Source organism: Eleutherodactylus coqui, chromosome 9, assembly GCF_035609145.1.
Source record: "Eleutherodactylus coqui strain aEleCoq1 chromosome 9, aEleCoq1.hap1, whole genome shotgun sequence".
NCBI lineage: Eukaryota > Metazoa > Chordata > Amphibia > Anura > Eleutherodactylidae > Eleutherodactylus > Eleutherodactylus coqui.
In genome coordinates, this window is record NC_089845.1 from 112,908,558 (window position 1) to 112,935,483 (window position 26,926).

A 26,926-nucleotide genomic window follows, 5' to 3' on the forward strand; every position below is an offset into this window, starting at 1 on the left:
TCCCTACACTAGCAAAAAGAAATCACAGAAAAGGGGAACATTTAGCAAAATCACAGAAGAAATGGCCATGTTACTTACCATACTGGGCTATATGAGGCCCTTATTCTCAAGATTGGTGATGATCTCCACAGTGAGGATCTGATTATTCAGACACTTAGCGTCTGTTATCCTGTTGATGGGGAATAAGTTTAAATCTTGGGAAAATGCCTTTTTAGGGAACATTTCTAATAATAACATTCACTAAGGCAGTATTTCCCAATTAAGGTTCCTTGAGCTCCAATTAGGGGTCCCCAGAATACAGCAACAACACATATTGTCATTTTTTCAATAGGGAATGCAAACTTTTACATGGCAATATTGGGTATTTGTAAGGTAAAACCAGGAGACCAGAGGCCAGAAATATGTATAAAACAGGAAAAACCATAACTTACCTTTAAAATGGTCCAGTCCCAGAAGCTGCTGGATGTTGAATGTGACCACTGCAGGCAATCACTGGCTCCAGTGATTGGCACCTGACTGCTGCAGGAGCTTCTGGGACCGGAATGGCAGGGGCCCTACTAGTGTCACTGGAGTGATGGGATATTTAAATACATTGGTCTTTTTTTTTTTTGCATACTTATCTGCCCTCTGGCCATTTTTTTACTTGGAAACCCCTTTTAGAGTTTTTAGAATGTACAATATTAGAAATATACTTTGCTTTGTAAAACATTTTGTCCCCTTGGTGATAGAACAAGATTATTTGCATCTATGTTCCTGTCAGTAATATAACTCAGTACCCGTCTCAATGTGCTGATTACAGTGTGAAGCCACTTATTTTATTGTAAGCTAAGAATGACGTTTGAATGAAGCCAAGTTATCCCACAGAGCCATTCAGACTTGTTAATAACTTCTTTGCTTATTTCACTCCAGAGAAATTAAAACTGGACTTTTATCAAATTCAAGTTTGTAGGGGATTTTGGGAAATATAAGTCATTATGTTCAAACTTGGTAATTAGTTTGAACAATTCTGCATGAGGCGATGTGAATGTCACTACAAACATTGTAACACATGAAAAGTTCACCTCCAATGAAAGGTCTGTGTAGTTACTAGAAACACTTAAGAAGGCTGTTCTGAAAGAGGTAACAGACATGCGGATAATTTGGGTAATCAACACACTTTGTACATGTAATTGCATTGAGGGCTCGGTCAGACAAGGTTTTTGTCTTTTTGCGCCCCTATGTGCGCAAAAAAACAAAAAGCGCTCCACAGATGTATAAAATGCACTTGATCAAAGCTCCATGCTTTTTTTTATGTGCCCAAAATAGCGTGTGCAGGCCTTCAGACGGGCAAAGTTTCAGATGCCAGTTTCCTGGAGCAGCTGTGCTTGTAGAAGCTTGGCTGCTCCACGAAGGTCCCCTTATCACTGAACAATCCCCGGCCACCAGAATACAGATGGAGACTGACGGGGACTGGAGAGCGCTTCTAGGTGAGTTTTTGTTTTAACAGCAAGAGATGATTTTCAGGATAGGGCTTATTTTTCAAGCCAGCCCCTGAAAATCATTGCTGCAGGGGTTGCATTCATCTCACTGCTTTCAATGGGGTGGCAGCAATGCCAGCACCATTGAAAGCAATGGGATAGCATCGTAGTCCTCTACAACAGCTGGGATTCTTTCGTCCCCACTGCAGTATCCTTACCACTGAACACTGTGACAGTGCTGTGCTGTCAGAGTTCAGTGATGAGGGGACTCCCCACGGGCATAAAAAGAACCCTCCGGGAGTCCCCTCATTCCGTGTCACCTCTGTAACAGCACACAATGTCTTGCTGCACAGCACGGACCTTACCTGAGCGCATTGTAGGCACGCATGTCCTATCTTTTGCAGGCGCAAGATTTTGTGCCTTTAAAAAAACGGACATGTGAACACTTCATAGGAAACCAATGGCTCTAAAAGACATGATTTTTTTTTGCGTTCATAGGTGCGCAAGAAAAAAGCTCATCTGAGCATGGCCTAACATTGAAAATCTAAATTTGGTGCTAATCACTAGCTTTTTGAAAACTTAGTGTTATTGTATATTCCTCTAGAATGTCCACTGCATCTGAATGATTTTAGGGGTATTCTGGTCTCAGCAAGTAAGTCTGTCACCTGATTCTAGGAGTATAAACTATTTCTATATATATATATTTTTTAAACAATCTCTTTTTATTGAAAAACAACCAAGATAGTAGGAAGGGTAACCCCCTCCCTCGGAAACTATCCTCATAAGTGGACACGCAGGTTGTTCAGTACACTCCTGGGAAGATTACTGGCATAGTACAACTACCCTACGATAGGTGGCGCTCGTGCGAGCGTCGTCGACAGTTATGCGCCCCAGACAAAGATCGTTCGATTTTCATCTCAAGCACAAAAGCAAAAGGCATTACGAGCAACGGGATGCGTGTTCAACCAGAAAATTATGCATCCGCCGAACGTTTCGCAAGACAATTGCTGGATATTGAGAATGCTGAGGTAAAATGAAAGCTGTGCTGTGATTGGTTGCTATTCCTTATACTGCTGAGGTAAAATGAAAGCTGTGCTGTGATTGGTTGCTATTTCTTTTACTACTGAGGTTACATGAAAGCTGTGCTGTGATTGGTTGCTATATATTATACCACTGAGGTAAAATGAATGCTGTGCTGTGATTGGTTGCTATTTCTTATATTGCTAAGGCAGAATAAAAGCTGTGCTGTGATTGGTTGCTATTTCTTATACTGCTGAGGTAAAATGAAAGCTGTGATGTGATTGGTTGTTTTTTCTTATACTGCTTCATTCACATGAAAGCTGTGTTGTGATTGGTTGCTATTTCTTATACTGCTGAGGCAACATGAAAGCTGTGCTGTGATTGGTTGTTATTTCTTATACCGCTGAGATAAAATAAAAGCTGCACTGTGATTGGTTGCTATTCCTTATACCGCTGAGGTAACATAAAAGCTGCGCCTGCGCTGTGATTGGTTGCTATTTCTTATGCTGCTGAGGTAAAATGAAAGCTGCGCTGTGATTGGTTGCTATTCCCTATACTGCTAAGGTAATATGAAAGCTGCGATGTGATTGGTTGCTATTTCCTATACTGCTGAGGTATACTGAAACCTGTGCTGTGATTCGTTGCTATTTCCTATAGTGCTGAGGTAACATAAAAAGCTTCGCTGTGATTGGTTGCTATTCCTTATACTGCTGAGGTAACATGAAAGCTGCGCTGTGATTGGTTGTCATTTATATATATAAAAAGAAATGTATATCTGTTTGTCTTTGTAGCCACACCGACAGGTAAGCTAGTATTTTGAATAAAAAATATGGGCCCATCCGCTATGTCCAAAAGACCATTACTTTCACATGACGATGATCAGGTATAACAAAAGGACACTCTTTAGGCATATGTTTGGCTTAGAGTATGTCTATAATCATGTCTACATATTAGAGATGAGCGAACGTGCTCGGCCCCGCCCCTTTTCCGCCCGAATACCGCGATTTTCGAGTACTTCACTACTCGGGTGAAAAGTACTCGGGTGCGCCGGGGGGCGGGGAGAGGCGTGGCGGCGTGGGGGGTAGCAGCGGGGAACAGGGGGGAGCCCTCTCTCCCTCTCCCCCCCACTCCCCGCTGCAACCCCCCGCGCCGCCACGGCGACCCCCGAATTTTTTCGCCCGAGTACGGAAGTACTCGAAAATCGCGGTATTCGGGCGAAAAAGGGGCGTGGCCGAGCACGTTCGCTCATCTCTACTACATATATATTGACAGATTTTATGAATTCATGCTAAGGTTGGGCACACACATACCGTGTTTGCAAGTTTCTTCCGAGCAGCAGACTAAGGCCTCATGTCCACGGGGAAAATCAGATCCGCTGCAGATTCTCAATGTAGAATCTGCAGCGGGTCCCTCCTGCCCCGCGGACATGAGCGCCGAAAATAGCAATTTAAAAGTATTTACCTATCCGGCGCGGGCGGGGAAGGTCAGCTGTTCCTCACGGCCGGATCTTCATTTTCGGCCGGCGGATGAATTCCTGACGCCGGCGGCACGTCGCCGGCACGTCGTCGACGTGCCGCGCGCATGCGCCGGGCACATCCGCCGAGCCGAAGCAAGGGAGATGCGGCCGTGAGGAAGAGCAGAGCTTCGCGGTCCGCTGCGGGTGAGTAAATGCTTTTAATTCCTATTTTAGGTCTCCCGCGGATCCGGACGGCTTCCATAGGCTTCAATAGAAGCCCGCGGGAGCCGTCCCCGCGGGAGACCCGCATGAAAATGGAGCATGGTCCAGATTTTTTCATGCTCCATTTTTTTTAAAATCACTTTTATTGACGATCCGCGGGTATTTATGTACCCGCGGGTGGTCAATGCATCCCTATGGGATGCGGATCCGCATGCGGGAGATCCGCTGCGGATCCTAAATCATATTTTCCCCGTGGACATGAGCCCTAAGGGTGTGTAACACATTGCACAGAAAATCCACGTAATAATCTGCCTCAAAATCAGTGTGTGGATTTTTATCTTAATTATGGTGTGGATTTTGACTATGAAATTCACTCACTGCATTGCAATTCTGCTGTAAAAAAGTGTTCCGTTTCCACTGTGGAGTTTTACAGCCGTAAGTGGAAGCAGTTTGTTGATAATCCTATTCACATACATTCTACTGCATATTGCTGTGGAATTTCACCATAAAATCTGCATCTAAAATTCCACAGCAAATCTGTGATATGTACATCAGTGAGCTTGATAACAAATTAATTGCTTCAATCTCTGCTTTGATGAATGCTCTACCTGACACACCTTAAAAATTCAGCAATGACAAAATATTTAAAGCGTACCCACACTTTTAGGTCTCGTTCACATGAGCGCTGTTTAAGCGCATTAGAGGCACGTGAAAAGATCACATCTAAATAGAACCAATGCCCATTCACAGAAAAAGGGCCCTAAAATTAAATCACACATGTGGATTAGGGTAAACTACACTGTGGTCTTTCCAGACAGGATATAGACATCTAGAAAGACGGAAGTGTTAGTCATACACCTCTTGTTATATATGGATAATGCCTGCAAGTGCAACCAGAAACCCATGGGATGCGGTTCCGGTTGCCTTATTAGAATCCACGACCAAATTCAATCACCTTATTTGGAGTGGGACTTTAAGACATTTAATAGAAATGAATTCTATAGGCCCTATTCTAAGAGCCCATGAAGAGCCCAGGATTATGACTAATGCTGGTGTTGCATGTTTGATGGAATAACCCTGCTGGAATAGCCTAGCAGCATATTTCTCCAGTCAGAGCAAGAAGAGCTCTAAGAAGTATGTCTGAGTTCAAGCATGGTCAAAAATACGATCATGCAAAAAAATGAGGAGGTACAAGTGGCTCGATGCGTTTCAGTTTGGCCTAGAACTCATCAGGAACCAAAAAAAGGTCTAGTGTCCAAAAAGTGGGAGGAGCCTGGTATAACTGGCAGCCCTATCCCACAATGCCCTCAGAACCAAACCACTGTCTGAGGGCCCATGCCAGGATTAGCTATGAGATACGGTATAATGCCCTATGTCCAGAGTTATAGCTGCATCTAGGCTGGAAGATAAGAAAATTATGCTCTGATATTGGGATGAAAAAATGCCCTGATAATGTTATGCCATAATTGACAATACTGAAGCTACCACTGCTGTTGGAACCCTGTAAAGGTATAAACAAGGGAACCCTCTGACTGCGATAGTCCCAGATTTCTAATCTAAACTCCTAAAGAAAGGGTACAATCCCCTGCTAGAATACGCAATATAGGAGATAGAAAGAGTGAGTAGCAGAACCGCCAGCCCTGATGGTGGAGTGGCGGTCCTGGATTCTAAAGTTAAGGTTCTATCTTCCAATTTGCATAAAAGGATTTAAAAATTGCCTGCTTTTATATTCAACTGAAAAAAATGGAATAATAAGGTGAGACGTCTACAACATTCTATGCCCAGCAGGGTGGAAGGGCTAATTACTGAAGAGTCATAGACATAATGGTTCTTTTAATTATCAACTGAGAAAAAAAATCAAATAAGGACAATGATGGCTTTCAGTTAAGACTTAATTTGTCATTCTACAGTAGTTACATTTTTAAATTGCTTGGTAGAAAGAAAAGAATCAATTAGAAGACAATTAGTAATTAGAATATTAGTTAAATTACATTTCAAATTAGTGGTTACATGAACACTAATTCTTAGAAAAAAAATGCATTGAAAATACAATAAAATTCTGAAGTATATTTACTAATCCTCGCTAATAGTTAGAAAGTGAAACTTATACGAGGCAGTCTAGAAATGCTCCAAATTTATCCCAGTGATTAATGCTGCTAACTTTGGTGCACCTTCAGACACTTTTGTCTAACTTTACACCATCTATTGACTAGCTTATTTTTGTGCCAAAACTTGAATACATTTTTGATGCATATTGTTACATTTAAGCCACATCTTTTCCTGCTATGCTTTACCTGTTGAGCTAAGACCTCTGGCACACTAGTTTTTTTTGTGTGTGTTTTAGTGTGAAGTCCCCTCCATAAAAGGTGGGTGTCAGCTGTCAAAGATAGCTGACACCTGGCTACAGCACCCAGAATTGGAAATAACTCTGATCCCGGCTGTTAACCATTTTAGATGCCACTGTCAATTTTGAAAGCAGTATTCAAATGACCTAACAGAGGGAGAGAGCGCCCTCAATCTTCCAAATGCTCGTGTGTGTCCCCGCAACTACACTGCAAGATGCTACTTGGGTATCATGGCATTCTTGGGTCTTCTGAAGTCTCCAGGGCTGCCATCATTTTTTTTCTTTTAACCCTTTCCAATTCAATTTGTATCCTGGTTTTCCTAGGGGGCTTACTCTTTTTCTGCTGTTATACAACGGCGCTATATGCTGGGTAAAGCCAGTACTGCAAGAGGTGACACGTTGGATAGGCTCCGACAGCAGAGAGGCTGGCAATATACAGTAAGAGTACCCCAACGGACGTCTTCCAACATCGGAGCTGTATAGCCTTAAATCATAATGTCTTCAGACGTCAGACAGTAGATTAGAAAGGGTTAAATCCCTCAATGATTTGGAGTTGGGAATAAATTCTTTTCCTAAACTCGGGACAATATGCTTTTGCTTTTCTTTAGATCAATACTACTAGATAATAGACTCCAGATTTGTGGACATTTTATTTCTTTTTGTATCGCCACATTCACAGAGTATAATCGATTTATTTGTCCATTAAAGCGACCCTCCGGTTCTGGACAAATGAAGCTGGCCGAACCACTTCTCTGACTACCTGATGCATACTCTGCATTGGTATGCATGGGTAGGGCAGTCTAAGACACTATGTGCTGCTCTGACTAGCCAGTGTTCATGTGGGCAGTACTGGCCAATCAATACAGTGTGTGGTGAAATAGACTAATGATGCATACTAATGCACAGTGTACATCAGGTAGTCGAAGAAATAGTGCAGCCATCTTTACTGAGGATCAGTGGGTTGTTTTAATGTAGCAGTATTAGGCCGGCTGCACGCGGCTGCGACGGGCTCCACCGCGAAATTCCACGGCGGAGCCCGTCACGGCGCCCCCCCAAGAGACCCCATACTTACCTGCGGATCCGGCGTCCTCGCTCCCGCATGATGCTTCCCCGCCCACCTCCGCCGCATTATGTGACATGCCCACCGTGTCATATGATGCCCCGGCCACGTCATAGGACGCGGCGGCGGTGGGCCGGGAACCTTTTTCATGCTATCTTCTGCTGTGCTACAGTGGAAGATAGCGTGAACGGACAGCTTCCATTGACTGCAATGGAAGCCGTCCGCGCGTACACCCGCGGCAAATAGAGCATGCTGCGGGTGAGGACAGGTGAATTCATGGTGCGGAATTCCGTGGTGGAATTCCGCACCGTGAGCACTGAGCTATTAGGTTCAGTAGAACCTAATAGCTGCGGGCAACGCAGCGGATTTCCACCGCGAATTATGCGGTGGAAATCCGTTCGTGGGAAGGAGGCCTTAAGGTTTGTATTTTGCAGAATGAGTTGTATTTTTCAATGCTACCATTTTAGGGTAAATGTAAGTTTTTGGTTAACTATTAACTCTTTTTAGGGGGAGGCAACATAAAAAAAAACAGGAATTCCGCTATCGAATGTGTGTTTGACATTTTTAGCTGTTCAATGTGCAGCATAACTAATGTGTTACTTTTATTCATAGAAAGGCAGAGTTGGAAGGGACCTCCAGGGTTCAATGCAGAATTCCTTAAATCATCCCAGACAGATATTTGTCCAGCCTTTGTTTAAAGGCTTCCACTGAAGGAGAACTCACCACCTTCCGTGGTAACCTGTTCCACTAATTGATCACCCTCACTGTCAAACTTTTTTTTATCTAATATCTAATCTGTGTCTCCTTTCTTTCAGTTTTATCCCATTGCTTCTAGTCTTTCCGTGTGCACTTGGATGTGCAGCCATTTATGACCACTTTTTGAGTACGATCTCTTAGCCAGTTGTGAATCCACCTAAATGCTGTCTTGTCAATCCCATATTCTTTGGGTCTGTACAATTACAGCAATATCATACTGTATAAGTCTAATTTTTTATGTTTTACTTATTTTGCACAATAATAGCACAACTTGACGAAAAAAATAGTTTTTGTCGTTGCATTTAGAAAGCCATAACATTTTACATCTTAGTGTCAAACTATGTGAGTATGTTTTTTATGGAACAAATTATATTTTTTAGTACAACCAATTGTTGATACATATAACTTTTTGATTACCTTTTGTGAACTTTTTCGGTTGTGAAATAGAAATTGGTTATGTCTCCAGGAAATGTATGACTTAGGGTGACTACCCACTGCAGTTCTTTTTCACTACGAAATTCGCAGCGTTTTTTTTTCTCCAGGGGTCTACGGGACTTGTTAATGTTAAAATCGCATCGCGCAATATCGCGATTTTGCGGTAAATTGCAATGTTGCCGCGATGCGTTTTTAACATTAGAAAGCCCCATAGACACCTGGAAAAAAAACGCAGCAAATTTGCAAACGCTAGTGGGTAGTCACCCTAAGGGTGCCTTTCCACTGGCGATAGCGATATCGCTGCAAAGAAATCGCAATGTTAAAATCGCAGCGCTGCAAAATTGCAAGCTTTTGCATTTCGATGCGAGAATCTGTTTTGCCATTGCACTGTATGGGCAACAGAAAAATGCAAAACACTGAAACAATCCTCTTGCTGCAATTTTTATTCCTCACATCGCAGCTTGCCCTCAAACATCGCTAGTGGAAAGGTTTGCATAGAAAACATGTGTGGGACTTTCCTGCGAGAGCTCGCACTCTCGCATCGCACTAAAAACGTGCGATTACCTCGCCAGTGGAAAGGAGCCCTAAGAGTGCCTGTCCACGGGCGTGATTTAAATGCTGTGTTAACGCTGCGTTTTTTTAATGCAAATGTCAATGGGACTTTCTAATGTTAAAACCGCATCGCACAATAATCGCAAGTTTGTGGTTTCACACGGGTGAGAAAATCGCACGATTTTTGCGCAATGTTCGCCTGCTGCGATAGTCAGTAAAAAAGCAGAATATGAAACCAATGATTTACAATGGTTTCATTCCCATCTGTGATGTTTTCACTGATGTGCTGTTGAGGGGATAAAAAAATTTTGGCTTGCTCTCTTTCTGCGATTGGCTATTTTCTGTTATCTCCCTCTAAAGAGGCTTCTCTTTATCGCATTGCAACGCTACAAACACGTATTGCAATGCGATGTCATTTGATTTTAACATTACAAAGTCCTGTTGACTTCTGCACTAAAAAAATTGCGCAATGTTATCGCGATCTGAGATTATTCTCTATAAAAGCATTGCTGCAGCTCACAAATCGCAGTGAATATAGATGCGCTTTTGCTGCGATTTTCTCGTAGCAAAATCGCGATCACCCGTGTGGAGTTAGCCTCAGGCTGGCTTCACACAAGCGCAGCTGCGTGCGCCTCAGTGCAACATTTTTGCACTATGAACAAGGCTTTTTTGCGTGCATATCAGTATACCTTACTGTACTTTTTCTGCCGGTAGGGCATGTTCATTGGCGCACAAAAGATAAACGCACCATTTGAAATGCTTAATTAGTTCCAGATATGTTCTTTTTCCAGTGCAATTATGCAGTGTTTCACACATCTTCTTGCATATTGCATGCCAATTTGCACACCCCTATTGACTTCCATGGAGAACTTTGGTGCACAAATACGCAGATAGATAGAGCATGTTCTATCTTTTTTTGCACATCCGAAATGCGCACACAAAATACACTCGTGAATGAACCCATTGAAAGCAATAAGTTCTATTCACTACACATTGCACATGCAAATTTTGCTTGCAGAAATACGTCCATGTGAAGCCGGCATAAGAGCTTGTCTACATTTGTCAGACTTGTGTGACTCAAGATTTTGAATGTTAACTATGGAGCTACAATGACACTAGACAGCTGTACATTTAGAACTTGTACAATATAGTTAAAATCAATCAGTAGAACTATGGAAAGTCTCAGTGTAGTCCAGACCACTGGCGTAACTATAGGGGATGCAGGGGATGTGGTTGCACCCGGGTCCAAGAGCCTTAGGGGGCCCATAAGGCCTCTTTTCTCCAGGTAGGGAGCCCAGTACTATGAATAAATCATTATAGTTGGTGGGGCCCTGTTACAGGTTTTGCATTGGGCCCCGGAGCTTCAAGTTATGGCTTTGCGTTAAGGGGTTAAGAGAAGTTGGTGGGCCCCAAGATAAACTTTTGCACCCAGACCCATGAGCCTTTAGCTACGCCCCTGTTCCAGACCTAATTGAAAACTGGGTCTTACTATTCCCAATAGGATGTATCCTTTTACTGTCTGCAACTCTCAGACGTAATTACATATGTTAGCTGGTGAGGTTTGTGAGATTGGGCTGCTTTTTAATCCCAGTCCGCTCCAACGTGGCTTTATGTCTTTTTTTCAGCCTGATAAACCATCTAGCCATGTTATGTTGACAATAACTCATGTAAGTGCCTGTATATGTTGAAAGCTTGCATATGTTTTCTGTACCTTTTCCTCTCCTGCAATGCAGTCACAAAATGTGTGATGACTTGAAAACTGTAACTCACAGGAATGGCCATTAGGAAGTGTTTGCCGCATGTTCATCAACGACAAAATGCTCACACTGAATGCTGAACAGCTTGCTAAAGCCGTCTGTGCAAGTAAATATAGTGTCCTTGTCAACGCTGATGTCTCAATAAAATTTCTCATTATCAACATGTCACGAATCATAAGAGAATCGAATAATGTAAATATCTATCTGTTTAGAGGACCAAGCTGAGTACAAAAAATATTTCTACCAAGGAGGCCAAAAACCAGACATAAGTCAATGTGGATAACATACAAGATGCTACAACACAAAGTGAGGAGGGAGATCAGCTATGGAGTTTTTCATGCATGAGTCTCATAAACCTGCTGTTAGTGGCAATTAAAAGATAACTGGAGGGAATTAGTCGGTATTAGTGATAAGCGAGTATACTCGCTAAGGGCAATTGCTCGAGCAAGCATTGCCCTTAGTGAGTACCTGCCCACTCGAGACAAAAGGTTGAGAAATTGCCCTTAGCAAGTATACTCGCTTATCTCTAGTCGGTATCCATAGTAATTTATAGGTTAAAGGGGTTTTGTCATTAAAATATAGATTTGCCATGCGTACCTTACTCCACGCTGCCACCAACTTCTTGTATCCGTGTTCAATACTTTTTTCATTTCCAACATTTACAACACAGGTCACATGACCCAAATCATTTCAGTTTTGCCAGATCCACCAACGTCTTGTTGAGCCCTTCCTTTTACTTCTGGCCTGGGCAATTAATGGCAAGTCAATAGTGACATAGGTGCACTGCCTTTTCTGGAAATGCCATATATCTATGATTGCACATGCATGTGCTGTTCCACTGGTTACACAGTAAGGCCTCAGGGTGCGTTCACATGAGCGTGTTTTTGTGTGTACTTAGGTGCGTACATACGTCCGCACCTAGGTACGAGCAAAAACACGCCTGAACACAGCTGCGTGCTTGTTGTCAATGGAGCTGCGGCTGCTGCCAGCGGCTCCATTGAAAACATTGCTCTGCTGGCCCCATGCGTTGACTTCTGCCGCTGTCCCCGACTCTGTAGCTCTTAGCTATCAGCAGCCGGGGATTTAAAATCCCCGCCTGCTGGTAGCTCTAATTGTGATTGGCTGAGCGCTTCAGCCAATCACAATCAGAGCTACCAGCAGGCGGGATTTTAAATCCCCGGCTGCTGATAGCTCAGCAGCGCTACGGATCCGGGGACAGCGGCAGAAGTCGCCGCTGAGCCCCGGCAGCTGTGAATGGCTTTTTTAGGGAAGGGCTTCATAAGCCCTTCCCTGAAAAGCCAATTAAAAGTAGTGTTAAGAAAAAAAATTACTTACCTGTTGGCTGTTGCTGTTTCCCCCGTGGGGATGAAGAACACATCTGCATGCGTCAGAAGTTTCCTTCATCCCCACTAGTTAAAAGAATTCCCTGTTGCTACATTTGCCACATCTGTGGCAGATGCAGCAGAGGAGTTCTTCAATTCTCTACCGCAGCTGTCACACGTCAGCTGCGGTAAAGAATTCTGCTGCCGGCAATTGATTTCAGGGAAGGGCTTTAAATATAAGCCCTTTCCTGAAAATCAAGTAAAAGTGGTTCAAAAAACAAAAAAAAATAGATACTCATCTCCCTTCAGTTGCCCTGGCACAGCAGCGTCTTCTCCTGCTGTCCCCTGCACTGTGGTGCTGATCTATCAGCAGACGGGGATTTAAAATCCCCGCCTGCTGAAAGAGCTGAATGTGATTGGTTGAGGTGCTCAGCCAAGCACAGGAAGCTCTCGCTCTGTCATTCATTTGACCAGCAAGATAGGTATTGAAGCATATGGAATCTGCCAGCAAAGGGAGAGAGGGAGGTGGAGGGGTAGGCAGTTTAGCAGCAGCAAGCTGGCTGTATTGAGTACTTATGCCTGTCGAGGAATTCCAAGCTGCCGTGTATATACGCCGCATCCAGCCATAAGAATGAGTGAGGAAAAATGCAAGATTTAGCCTCGACTTGGTTGCGGCTTTTCCTAATTTATGCGTTTTTCGGCCGCAATGCGGGCAGGCAAAAATCGCAACGCTCGTGAGAAAAAGGCCAAAGAGTGGAAGTAGCTGACGTAGAAGCCATTGCTACTACTGCAAGGAAATGACTCCCGCTGGCCGGACCCAGAAGTATGGCGAAGGCATTGCATGGGATGAAAACAAATAAGCTGCTGCAAGTTACATCTACAAGGTAAGCTGCATAAGCAGAAATAAAAGCAGCAGGCACTGGGGAGCATGCCTCATGCTGTTATGAACCCAAATGCAGCCATTGTGAAATTTAAATTGGTGCAAAAACCCCTTGAAATACATTTTCCAAGAGAACCTGTGGCATAATGACTGCAGATAAAGTTAAAGGACTAATTAAATTTATTAGTAAAGGCATACATTTTTGCCGAAGAAAATTATGATGAATTAGTTCACACAAATTAGAACACATAGCAAACAACATTAACCCTTTCACTTGGGTAATAAAAAGTGATACTAATGATTGCAAAAAACGGAGGCAAAAATGCACAAAAGTAGTGAATGTTGCATTGACACAGTCATAAAAATACAGCCATGTGACTAGATACGTAGATTTACATTAGCTCAGTGTTACAGTTCATAAAACATGGACACCAAATGCGGCGTAAAAATACGTTCATCTGGAAGTAACCTTACAGAAAGTCATAGGAGACAAATGCTATCTGCTCAAAGGTTGGGATTGTTTTATATAGCTAAATATCAGCGATGTCACCAAGATACTAATAAGATTGCAGAAAACAGTTGCTAGATGTGGACTCCAAGCCAAGAAACTATTAAGAATTCTGTAAACTATAAAATAGAGCAGGTTTACTAAATAACAACTATATCCAATATTCAAGTTTAGACCCAGTAAATAAATGGGAAATAGTTAAATAATTAGACTGTCAAGGGAAGCATAACAGCTGTTCAAAAAACATAATAAATTGGAAAACTCACAAATGTCAATAACACAAGAGCTTTCTGGACCAACCACAAACAAACCACAGAATATACTAATACTGCATTTCCCCGAAAATAATACACTGTCTTATATTATCTTTTGTCCCAAAAAGGGAACAGTGTCTTATTTTCAGGGGGGGCTTATACTCACCTAGTCCGCAGCGTCCCGATGCCTCCCGATGGTCTCCGGCGGCGGCGCTGCGGTAAACTTTGTCATCCTTGTCTCACAGCTGAACTTCTGCTAGTGACGGGGCTTTGAATACCCCATCTCCAGCAAAGCAAGTGCTGTAATCGGCTCATCGAGCGCCAGCAGCCAATCACAGCTGGCACTCAATGAGCCAATAACAGCCATTCAGTGAATGAGAAACCACACAATATACTAATGATGAGGAGGACAAAGTTTACCGCAGCGCCGCCGCCGGAGACCATCGGGAGGAATCGGGACGCCGCAGACCAGGTGAGTATTGATTTTTTTTGGGGGGGGGGAGCACTTTAGCTGGGTCCTATTTTCGGGGGAGGCCTTATATATGAAGCCTCCCCCGAAAACCCGATAGGTCTTACTATCACAGTAGGCCCTTTTTTCGGGGGAAACACGGTAGTTTACCATATACAGTACTGTTATTAGCATTGTATAAGTCTTGATTCTGGCACAGGACTGGAGTATCTTGTTGTAGTGGCTACTGGAGGACAGTATTATCAAAGTATAGCCGAGGTCTGGTACACAAGATAGCAGTGCAACACAGAGGGTTTGAGCAGTCACAAAGTCAGGAGATAGCCAAGGTCAGGTAATACAGGAGGACAATTTAATTGTAGAGAGACAGGTATGCAGGGAGGAAGCTTGTTTAAAAGCACAATAAACATGCAAGGAGGGGAGGAACAAGGCCAGGTTTATATAGTGTCTCTAATCAGGGCAGGGTGGTGGCAGTTCAGGAGCTAGGTAGTAGGAGCAAGAACTGGAGCACAGCTTAGGCAGGGGAGCTGTCCAATTGTCTGGACAGCCCTGTAGGAAGGTCTGCTGCTTGGGGCACAAGACATCCCAGGTTCAATTCCTTACAGTATATGTGCAACTTACTGACCAAACAGTCAATTAAAAGCACAATTAGGCCTTAGTCAGACGGGTGTTTTTTCGCGCGATTTGCGGATCGCATGACGGATGCGCATCCACAAATCGCGTGACCGGTGCCCAAAAATCGCCCGAAAATCTGCTCCTAGCCACGTTTCATTAGAAACGGGCCGGAGCTGTCCAGCGCATTGCATTCAATGGAGCGGCAATACAGCCCGCTCCATTGAAAGCAATGCGCTGCGGGCGAGTGTGGGATGAATTGTCGGGAAGGTCTTAAATATATAAGCCCTTCCCTGCAATTCATCCAGAAAAGTGTTAAAATGAATATATATATACTTACCTGCTCCCGGCAGCCGGAGTTCCGCGCGGCCGGCCTGCAGTGGGTGTGAAGGGGGTGTGAGTCAGACCTGCCCCCTGATTGGCTCAGCGCTGAGCCAATCAGGGGACAGGTCTGACTCACACCCCCTTCACACCCACAGCAGTACGGCCGCACGGAACTCCGGCTGCCGGGAGCTGGTGAGTATGTATATATTTTTTATTTTAACACTTTTCTGGATGAATTGCAGGGAAGGGCTTATATATTTAAGCCCTTCCCGACAATTCATCCTGCGCTCGCCGGCAGCCCATTGCTTTCAGTGGAGGCGGCTGTATTGCCATCTCCATTGAATTCAATGGGCAAACATCGTTCTTCTTTGTCACAGCTGTTACAGCTGTGGCAGAGAAGAATGATTTGTCTTCTATATGTTCTCAATGGGGTCGGCGCTGCTGCCGCCAGCCCCATTGAGCACATATAGAGAAGAGAACAGGAATCACAGATCGCAGATAGGTGCGATCTGCGATTTCTGTTCTATAATTTATCGGACGAGCGCATAAAAAGCGCTCATGTGTCCGATACCATTGCAAAGCAATGGTTTTATAAAATCGCCGGACGCATGCGCATGCGCAAATCGTGGCAAAAAACGCCCGTCTGACTAAAGGCCTCAACACGCAAGGAGGGAAGAAACAAGGCCAGGTTTATATAGTGTCTCTAATCAGGGCAGGGTGGTGGCAGTTCAGGAGCTAGGTAGTAGGAGCAAGAACAGGAGCACGGCTTAGGCAGGGGAGCTGTCCAATTGTCTGGACAGCCCAGTAGGAAGGTCTGCTGCTTGGGGCACAAGACGTCCCAGGTTCAATTCTTTACAGTATATGTGCAGCCTACTAACCAAACAGTCTATTAATTGCTACCTGCACTTGGCAGGATCCATAATTTTCCATAGTGAATGATGTCCTTACCTCCTGTGATGGTGTAAAAGCAGAAGGCACATTCTAAATCTTGTAATCTGATTTTGATCCTAAAATCTGTAGATTTGGTTAGCCAGTGCTTGATACTAGGGAAGCACTCTGTGCTTCCATGTGCACAGTAACAAGTGGGACATCACAGCTTGAGTACATTTGCTTGGATGGAACAATACATTTGGCACATGCGATGTGCTCCACTGTTTTGATACAGTTTCACCAGAATTCTATACCTATTATAACTGTCCCATTATATTAAATAGGAGGATATTTAATAAAGATTGGTTGATTCATCATTAAAGGGAATCTGTCACCATCTTTTTGCATCACCATAAGATAGTGCCTGTCACACTGATTACGGTGGTATATCTGCTTTGTGTATTCATGCAGTAGTTTTGGAGAAACTTGCATTTTCATAAGTTGCAGGCTGGCCACACCCACCCTACCCTCCAGCCAATGATTGGCAGCTCTCTCTATGCACAGTAATAGGCAAACAACATTCACTCAGACAGCTTATTTTGGGCACACCTAGGTAATGGCTTGGTACACTTCAGGGCAATATTCCACAATGCCGGCTGCATCTGCTCACTCGCTCTACTGCTGCAACTCTTCACATATTTTACGCGGGAGCTCACCAGTTCAGCTCCTCCACAATATGCACTCACATCGCATCCATGCTCACTTTGCTCCAGGCCTGGCCACCTGGTCATCCGTGGCCGTGATTTTGTCTGCTTTCCTTGGCGCAGCGGCCACTCCATCCACCTTTACTACTTGTCCCTCTTCTAGTCATCTGTGACTACCCTGTCGTCGACCTTTTCAGCAGACCACAGGGCCGTTTATTCCTTCATCTGTGCAACAGCCTCTGCACATTCATTTATAGAGGCCTGGATTTGGTGCCTCTCTTGATGTGCGACCCCTGAAGAGGGATGAAGACTGCCATACAGTCAACACTCTCTACCTTTATATTCCAATATCACTTCTCTCATTCAAAATGGAACTGTGTCATTAACATTCTCACAAAGCAAATCCGGCAATTGCCAGCTCTTTAGTTCCATTACAAAGTACAATATCATAAGTTATTAAAAACCAAGTACCTGAATAACTTTAGTCTGACATGTCTATGCCTACATTTCTATTAAACAACTTTTATAACTTTGTCAATTGCTGAGGGGATCAACACTTCAGCTCTGGACGACCTGCCTGTTCAAGCCCTTATACTTATATTGGGAATCTGACCTGCCCATTTCGAGTTTTTCTTTATGGTGCTGTGATTTCTATGTACATGCTACAAGCTGTACTTTGTATTCCATGGGCCTATAGACTTTGGTGTGTGTGCATAAATAAGAAAATAACATCCATTAATACATTATAGTCTGTTTACTTTGTTTGCTCGTTTCTATAAGGTCAAATACGTTAAAGAGTACCTTCACTTTCACTTTGGAGCATTCCTGCTCCATCTGCCTTTCTTGGCTCCTTCCGGCAACTGAAGATCCCATATAACGCCTTATATAGCGCTATATAGGACAATCTTCAGATGCCAGAAGGAGCCGAAAATGGCCAACTGAGCAGGAGCGCTCCGAAGTGAATGTGCAGGTGCTCTTTAAAATAACATGGATTCCCTTTAAATGTGATAAACATAAACCTTTAAACAATTGCAGTTTTTGCAACAGTTCAATTACATTTTAAAAGCAACTTTTAATTACCAATTTTATGTCAGCAATTACATTCTGAAGAGTTGAATAGTAGAAGTGGTAGGTTAAAGGGGTTGTCCGGCCACACAGGGTAAAAATTTTTATAATGCTGCTGCTTTCCTTTCAGTAAGGATAGTAACAGACAGCATACAGGGGCTCAAACCAGCCGGCAGATCAGCTGGAATGTCAGTTTCTTACCTTAGAATCTGATCTTCACTGCAGCTTTCAAAGATGGCGCCTCTGTGCTGCCTTCCCACAATGCTCTGCGCTCTCCCTCTTCTGTGTGCGCGCTCTCGATGGTAGTAAGAGACATGAAAAGGCAGGATTTCCCTCAGCTCACGTCCTAGCCCCGCCCATGACACGCCCACCTCTATTGAACTGATCTACAGTCTCTCCCCGCCCAGGCCCCCCCCCCTGCTGCATACTATAATCAGAGGGGTTGTGGCCAGGGGAGACTGTTATACTCTCATGGTTCACGATAAAATCCTACCATGAGTGTAAACAGCAGCACAGTGTATAGTGAATGGAGAGGGGCAGGGGAGAGCCGAGAGAGAACTCTCCTGCAGCCCCCCACTGCAAAGCTACCTACTGCCCCCCCCCCCGCTAAAGTAAAGTAAAACAAAACATTTCCTCACACACACATGCCCTCATAGTGCCCCTCCCACAGCGACCCCTCTCACAATGACCCCCCCCCGACTTCTGTCAGCCGGGTCCCTGCACACACACACACACATCACTGCACACCCCCCCCCCTTGCACACATCCATCCATCCATCCATCTCTCCCTCTCCCCTCCCACTTCCCCCGGGACTTCTGACAGCCGGGTCTCCAGACACCACTAGCACACACACACATCACTGCACCCCCCCCCTGCACACATCCATCCATCCATCCATCCATCTCTCCCTCTCCACCCCCCCCCCCCGTAAGAGCCCGCCCCTCCACTCATTCTTACCTTGGAGATGAAGAGCCAGCAGCCACGCCTCCCCTGCAGGCAGAACTGAGCTTCCCAGCGGCTGAAGTTCTTCTGCACATGCGCAGAGCTGTGCTGGAGAAGCTTGTCCCCGTCGTCCCGACAAGAAGAGGACAAGAGACTTGTCGGAACCCATGGCAACCGAGGAGCAACACGGGGGGGGGGGGGCAGTCCAAAAGGTAAGTGAATAACTTCTGTTTGCCTAATTTACAATGCACAATGTATATTACAAAGTGCATTGTATTGGGCAAACAGAAGTAATGAGACCTAATGTTTATGGCCGGACAACCCCTTTAAGTCAAAAGTTAATAGTATGAGAATGTACAATTCTAGACCAATGAGGATCGAAGCGCAGGAGAAGCTGTCCTAAACATCTCAAAGTCTAATGCACAGGTAATTTCCTTGCAGCATAAGACAAAACTGAGCTATTTGTGTTTCATTTTAATTGATGACTTCATCAGCAGCATGAACAGACAAATGGAAAGATATTAGAAGGTCAAGATCCAGCAACAGGATGGAAACTCAATTACCTGCGCAGTTATTACACGTTTGTGATTAGAGCAAAGCACTCTTAATAAACGAACCGATTGAAGAGGAAATAGTCAAATCAACGAGGCAAAAAAGCTTCTGTGAACAGAAGGCATCCATAGAATTAACACAAATGAATAGTTTTAAAGGGAATGTGTCATTAGAAAATGGCTTATTTTATAATCAGATTCTCATTTTAAATATACTAGATTGACCCGATATTTGCTACGCAAACATAAAATGTTTCATAAGTGGTGGCTGTGAACTTCTAAATCTGCTTGGTTAGGTGATTATTTAAAGTGTCACTTTGTATTTGGAGCAGATATCTGATATTAAAAAAAACCTAGAGGTCTCTCTCTGTTTGTCTGTCTTTCTCTCTGTCTGTTTGTGTGTCTCTCTATGCTTGTCTCTGTCTTTTTCTCTGTTTGTCTGTCTCTCTCATTGTCAGTCTCTCTGTTTGTCTCTCTCTGTCTGCCTCTCTCTCTCTATCTGTCTCTTTCATTGTCTGTCTGTCTCTCTCTCTTTCTGTCTCAGTGTCTCTGTCTGTCTCTTTCTGTCTCAGTGTCTCTGTCTGTCTCTTTAATTCTCTTTCTGTCTCTCTGTCTGTCTCTCACTCTCTCTCTCTATTGTTCTCTCTTTCTGTCTCTATTGCTCTCTCTCTCTGTCTCTATCGCTCTCTCTATGTCTCTCTATTGCTTTCTGTCAGCCTATCGCTCTCTCTGTCTGTCCATTGCTCTCTCTGTCAGTCCATCGCTTTCTCTCTGTTTCTTGCTGTCTCTCTATTGCTATCTCTCTCCATTTGTCTCTCTATCGCTCTCTCAGTCTCTCTACACTTTCTCTCTCTGTGTTTCCCTGTCTCTCTACCACTCTCTCTGTAACAAAAGAAGAGTCCCACAGCACACCTCCGTATGCATAAAAAAGTGCAGAGGCCACGGTAGATACATGATGCAACAGCCACTTAAAGGACCACGGATCCTTAGTCCCCAGCGTAATACATCCAGAAGAGAAGCAAATGGCAGCATCAATGGTGTAGCAAAAAAATATAAAGTTTTATTGCTCCATACAGCAGGCAATGTTTCGACTTTAGCAGTCTTTATCAAGCCTAACATACAGCCACTAGTACAGAGTTTATATAGCAAATGACAGACAAAAAAAAACCAAGACAGACATACCCCCACAAGGAGGTAATTATCACATATGGGTAACACATGAGACATATGTTAACTACAAACACTAAAAACCTGGGTAAGCTCCATGTGCTGGGCTGCTCCACCGATGTCATCACCGACTAACTCAATCTCTACTGATGGTTCAGGGAGACATTCCTCTGCTTCTAACCAGTCTTTTTTAGGGTCTGGACAGGCGAACAAAAGGAAGAAAAAAGACGGACAAGACTACGACGAGGAGGAACCAAGCACAGGAGGACAAAGAAAAGATACATCGAGTATGATGACTCGCCCCAACATACCACCCCCGAGACATCTCAAGAAATGAACACACTGGTGGTAAATATTTCTTTTAAGAACTTAACTGAATGTTAATTAAATGTGTTATCGAAAGGTTTATCCTTTTGTCCTCAGACACATATGGACTGGTTTCAGTTGGACTTAGATTTAAAACATTTTTTCCGAAGTCTACGGTTAAAAAATCATTTTTCATTGTGTCCCCCACTGAATTCTACACCTGTTGTAAGGCCTGATACCTCTCGTGGTTTTTCCCTTGAGAGTGTTGGACTCTACAATAAGAGCCGTTACCAACCACCGACCAATAATCACTGCCTTGAGACATTTGTCTCGTTTGTTGAAAACGATGTAAAAAAATTAAGATTTTGCATAACTCGTAAACCCATTGGTAACAATTTGACAAAAGATGAACGTGCTGCATTGAAAAATCTATCCCAGGATAGTAAAATAACGATAAAACCTGCCGACAAAGGCGGAGCTATCATTATTATGGATACTGAAATGTACAACAATGAGGCACTGAGACAATTAAATGATGGAGAGATATATACTAGATTGAAAAGTGACCCGACTCTGCATCTTCAGATCCAACTCCGGATCATGCTGAATGACGCCGTGATGGGAAACATTATCGATTCAGCAAAATCACGCTTTCTAGATGTATTATTCCCTCGAGTACCCGCATTCTACCTATTACCCAAAATACACAAGTCTTTGAATACTCCCCCAGGACGATCAATCGTGTCTGGGTGCGTCTCGATTTTCTCCAATGCCGCGAAATTTTAAGACAGGGTACTTCGTCCATACGCGGAAAAAGCTGATTCGTATATAAAAGACAGGTGATTTTTTGTGTAAATTGCAACAGATAGAGACCCCAGGTACTTTGATTCTTGCTACATTTGATGTTGTCTCATTATATACATCGATACAACACCAACAAGGACTGGCAGCTGTGAGTCACTTCCTGGTGAGTTGCAACTGGGCCCCTGGCTGTACTCAATTTGCCCTGTCGCTGCTTGAATTCATCCTCACCAAAAACTATTTTGTCTTTGGGGGATGTTTTTTGAGCAGCGACAGGGCACCTCCATGGGGTCCAATGTCACTCCCACATACGCAAATATATATATATGTGTTTTTTTTAAGAAACCTATATATATACCTCTAACTTTTGGATGCTTGTGGTGACATGGTTTCATTATATTGACGATGTGTTCTTGCTATTGAAAGGTTCTGGAGATGAACTAATCCAATTTCAGAACGAACTAAATTTACACTATCAAGAACTTCAATTTACGCTGAACTCAGGTATTGACTCTATTCAATTTTTGGACACGATGGTTAAATTTGATGGTATTCAATTGACCACAGATTTATTTATTAAACCAACCGACAGAAACAGTATTCTACACTACACCAGCTTTCACCCTAGGAATACGGTTGACTCTTTACCATGGAGCCAACTCCTATGGGTAAGAAGAATTACTGATGACACACTGGTAGATGGTAGACTTAAAGGGGTTGTCCCGCGCCGAAACGGTTTTTTTTTTTTTCCAATAGCCCCCCCGTTCGGCGCGAGACAACCCCGATGCAGGGGTTAAAAAAGCAAACCGGACAGTGCTTACCTGAATCCCCGCGCTCCGGTGACTTCTTACTTACCTGGTGAAGATGGCCGCCGGGATCTTCACCCTCGGTGGACCGCAGGGCTTCTGTGCGATCCATTGCCGATTCCAGTCTCCTGATTGGCTGGAATCGGCACGTGACGGGGCGGAGCTACAAGGAGCCGCTCTCCGGCACGAGCGGCCCCATTCAGAAAAGAAGAAGACCGGACTGCGCAAGTGCGTCTAATCCGGCGATTAGACGCTGAAAATTAGACGGCTCCATGGAGACGAGGACGCTAGCAACGGAACAGGTAAGTGAAAAATTTCTGATAACTTCTGTATGGCTCATAATTAATGCACAATGTACATTACAAAGTGCATTAATATGGCCATACAGAAGTGTATACCCCCACTTTGTTTCGCGGGACAACCCCTTTAAGCAAATGGCACAGAAGTTTCTTCGGAGGGGCTACCCGAAAACCCTCATTGACAGAGTTGTGATGGGAGCGCATGACATTCAACGCGACGCACTCCTAATTCCCAAAGACAAAACTAGAAAGAACAAAAGGATACCTTTTATTTCTACTTTTGGGATCCACAGTGGCCAGGTTTCGTCTATCATTAACAAACATTGGCCTCTTTTGGCCAGAGGCCTGAATGAAATACCAGAATTCAAAGAAAGGCCAATGATGGCGTATAGAAGACCCCCTAACCTGCGGGATAGATTGGTTAAAATGGTCCCCATGAAAGAAAATCACACACAGCGATTGCTAGCCAAGGCGAAGCCTGGCAACTATCCCTGCCTTAAAGGGGTTGTCCTGCGGCAGCAAGTGGGTCTATACACTTCTGTATGGCCATAATAATGCACTTTGTAATGTACATTGTGCATTAATTATGAGCCATGCAGAAGTTATAAAAAGTTTTTTACTTACCTGCTCCGCTGCTGGCGTCCTCGTCTCCATGGAGCCCGCCTAATTTTCGCCGTCTAAAATGGTCGAATGGCCAAATTAGACGCGCTTGCACAGTCCGGGTCTTCTGCTTTCTTCAATGGGGCTCCGTGCAGCTTCGTGTAGCTCCGCCCCGTCACGTGCCGATTCCAGCCAATCAGGAGGCTGGAATCGGCAATGGACCGCACAGAAGAGCTGCGGTCCACAGAGGAAGAGGATCCCGGCGGCCATCTACACCGGTAAGTATAGAAGTCACCGGAGCGCGGGGATTAAGGTAAGCGCTGAGCGGTTTTTTTTTTACGTCCCTGCATCGGGGTTGTCTCGCGCTGAACGGGGGGGGGGGGGGGGGTTGAAAAAAAAAAAAAAACGTTTCGGCGCGGGACAACCCCTTTAACTGTGTATGCTGCAGGAATCTTGTTAAAGGGGGCACATTTCATCACCCTTATACAGGTCAGAAATTTAAAATCCACAAAAGATATACCTGTACTTCATACGTCACATATTTGGTTACCTGTCCCTGTGGACTGGGTTATGTGGGAGAGACCACATGGGAAGCAAGAAGTCATATGATCAAGCACAAAAGTACCATACGTACCAAGTGTCTTGATCTCCCTATCCTTAAACACTTTCATGAAAAAAACACTAACATCAGTCAGTTTAGGTTCAGGATTATAGACGATGTACCACCCCTGATTCGAGGTGGCGATCGTGAGGGCCCTCTTAAAAAAGGAGGAGCTATGATGGATCCACACTCTTAATACCCTATATCCATGTGGCCTGAATATGGAATATGTATTTGCTCCGTTTATCTAGACCTTTCTCTTCTGTTGTATTTTTGACTGCCTGTTTTTAATTATTTTTTCTGTTTGTTTTTAGAGATTATACCTGGCTCCGGTGTTGGTCTTCTCCATGTCATCCCCTTTCCCCTTTTTTCCTTTTTTTAAATCATGCTTTATTAAGGACTTATTCATTATTTCTTGCATTTACCCTTTATTTCTACCATTGTTATTACACACACTTTATTTTTTTGTTAATTTTTTATTCTCTATTTTTATTTTAACTTTTATTTTTATTTCCATTTTTCATTTTTTCTTTTTTTTATCTTTATTTTTTTATATTTTATTTTTTTGTATTTTTCATTTTTTCTTTTTATTTTTTCTTCTTTCTTTTCTTTTTTTCCCATTTATTTTTGTCATTATCATTTTTCATTTTTTTGTGTTTTATTATTTTTTTTTTGTTATTATTCAATTTTTTGTCTATCATCATTATTTTTCTTACACTTGCTTCTATATGCCTTGCTGTGTATCACCTTCTCTTAGTCCACACCATACACATACTGCTCTTTACATTTGCTTCCTTCTATAGCCATTCACTACATACTTATTTGGTCTGTGATTGGCACTACTATTCTCCTTATGGGGATTCCGGCGCCATCTTGTGGCTGGCAACTCCATGTGCCTCTATTTAAATCTCCCTATGTGTAATACGGGACCCTTCCTGTTTGCAGGCGCCATACTGTGGCTGGCAAAGCAGCCTTATGAGCCTGACGTCTTGGTTGGCGACCCACGCATGCGCATTCGGCCGATGACGTTTCTTGGACGTCACCCGCTATTGTGTGTCCACGCTATGGCAGTATTGGGACGCCGAGTGCGATATGACATCGGTGGAGCAGCCCAGCACATGGAGCTTGCCCAGGTTTTTAGTGTTTGTAGTTAACACATGTCTCATGTGTTACCCATATGTCATAATTACCTCCTTGTGGGGGTGTGTCTGTCTTGTGTTTTTTTTGTCTGTGATTTGCTATATAAACTCTGTACTAGTGGCTGTATGTTAGGCTTGATAAAGACTGCTAAAGTCGAAAAGTTGCCTGCTGTATGGAGCAATAAAACTTTATATTTTTTTGCTACACCATTGATGCTGCCATTTGCTTCTTTTCTGGACGTCTACCACTCTCTCTGTCTGTTTCTCTCTGTCTTTCTATCACTATCTCTGTCTCTCTATCGTTCTCTCTTTCTGTCTGTCTCTCTATTGCTCTCTCTCTGTTTCTCTATCACTTGCCCTTTGTCTGTTTCTCTATCGCTCGCTGTCAGTTTCTCTATTGCTCTTTCTATCTGTCTGTCTCTCTATCGCTCTCTCTGTCAGTCTCTCTATTACTCTGTCTTTGTCTCATTATCTATCTCTCTCTTTCTGTCTATCGCGCTCTCTCTGTCTCTCTATCGCTTTCTCTTTGTTTCTATCGCTCTTTCTCTCACAGTCTCTTTAGCTCTCTATTGCTCTCTGTCTGTGTCTGTCTATTGTCTCTCTCTATTACTCTTTCTCTCACTGTCTCTCTATCGCTCTCTCACTCTGTCTCTATTGCTCTCTCTGTCTCTATCTCTCTTTTTCTCACTGTCTCTCTATCGCTCTTTTTGTCTCTATCGCTCTCTCTGTCTCTCTAACGCTCTTGGTTCGGCAGTCTATAATGCAGCTTAGCAGTGTATGCTTGTTGTTTAGCAATGCTTCACTCATTCCAGCACATGCCTGAAGCACAGCAGCGCCACCCATAGACTTAACATTGTTACTTTCGACCCGGTTGACAGTCCTGAATGTATTAAACTGACATTTGATGATTTTACGGCACCAGTGAGCATGTGTCATCTAATGACACCAACATCATACACCAAAGTTACAGAAAAGGGGGCAAAGTGTGGTGAAAGAAAAAGCATATAGGCTTATTTCCATTTGATTTGTAAAGAATTTTGGGTGATTTTTTCCTTAATTTTTGATGTCGTAATCTGGATTTTAAAACAATCCTAATATTCTGCCAATTTCATGCTGAACACTAAGCCTAATAATAATCTGACACTTCCTGTTCTGTAGAAAAAACTTTTCAGCAGTCATGTCCTTATCATCATAAACAGAATTGCATTGAAAGGTAACATCTATATATAATATAGGAACCACCATTCCCAATATACAAAAATCACAGCGTATCTACTCCCCCTACCTGCACAATGACCTCAAACAGTCTCCCATAGAAGTCAATAGGTCCCTTCCTTCATGGCCCATGAGGGTGCTGTAAAACATATCTAAATGCTATTAACTGCAGCTCAAGTAAAATGGAACTGCAGCTCAGACAACATGGCAGCCCATATATTCATGTACAGATAAAAGAATACAAAATCTGAAATAAGAAAAAAAAACATACTAGAAAAATGTAAAATGCTTCACTATCTGGTCTTAATAAGTAAAAATATAGGTGCTACATGGCCTCAAATATAGAGCATTGCAACATGTTCATTTACAATAAGTTGACATGATAACTTCGTAATATCAGAAAAAGTCCCATATAATTAATTTACTCACATACT